Below are 1,131 nucleotides of genomic sequence, written 5' to 3' on the forward strand. Positions count from 1 at the left end.
TCCACAATGTCAGGCTCCACGAGAGCAGAATGCGGGTGAGCTGAACCCACCAGCAAGGCGATCCACCTTGAGGGACAAAGATGCTCACAACAGGCTATTTACGAATCGGTCTGTGATTCAACCTCCTGCTCCTGCGAGACAAGATTATGAGATCAAGCATAGCCTGATCAATTTGGTCTAGAACCGTGTGTTTAATGGATTAGCATCAGAGATCCCTCTAGACCATATTGAATCTTTTGAGAGATTGGCTAGTACCACGAGGTCTAATGGAGTTCCATATGATTACCTCATGTTGACTTTGTTCCAATTCTCTTTAGGAGATAAGGCTTTGAGATGGCTAAATCTCTTGGACCAAGGATCACTTACTACTTTGGCACAGTGTAGAGCACAGTTTCTGAACCTCTTCTACACTAAGTCACGATCATCTATGTTAAGGAGCAAGATCACTACCATCTCACAAGGTGGTACAGAGTCTTTTTGTGAAGCTTGGGAGAGATTCAAGGAGTATATGAGGGACTGTCCTCATCATGGCTTTTCACAAGAGAATCTGATGAACATCTTCTATGGAGGAATTGACCATAAGTATGAGATGGCACTCGATACTGCCAGCAGAGGAGATTTTTCTACTAACACTGCCACTGAAGCAAACCTCTTGATCAAAAATCTTGCAGCGAATAACAGCAATCATAGCCATGAGTATGATCGTTCTATGCCTGTTGTTAGCTCCGTGAATACAGATGTTTTTAAGAGTCTCACTGCTAAGGTATACCTTCTTTTGAAGAGAGATCAGCAAGCTGTCAACATGTGCGACAGGCAGACGGGTGCATATCAGCAAGTTGGAGTAAATTCAGGTTTTGAGGGGACATAGGAGCTGAACTATGTAGGAGGACAAGGGAACTATCAGAATCATGGGTTTAATCAGAATTATAGAAATCATCCTAATCTCTTCTACAGAAGCACCAACGTTGAGAATCCTCAAGATCAGGTGTATCCTCTACATAATCAACAAGGTAACTTCCCGCAAGGATTTCAGAACAAAGGTGCTGGATTTAATAGCTCAAATGTCCAAGGATACCATGCACCATCTGCAGCTCCACAAGATAACAAACTCGAATTGCTGATGCAAGCACT

General features: G+C 43.1%; 1 non-coding gene across 1 annotated transcript; it reads right to left on the reverse strand.

Annotated features, from left to right (window-relative positions):
• Nucleotides 1-427: 427 nt before the first annotated feature.
• On the reverse strand, nt 428-534 carry LOC147933385 (small nucleolar RNA R71). The gene has a single exon (XR_015576874.1). It is a non-coding gene; the product is annotated as a small nucleolar RNA R71 (small nucleolar RNA).
• Nucleotides 535-1,131: the final 597 nt, after the last annotated feature.

This window comes from Camelina sativa, chromosome 12, assembly GCF_030686135.1.
Source record: "Camelina sativa cultivar CO46 ecotype springtype chromosome 12, ASM3068613v1".
Classification (NCBI taxonomy): Eukaryota; Viridiplantae; Streptophyta; class Magnoliopsida; order Brassicales; family Brassicaceae; genus Camelina; species Camelina sativa.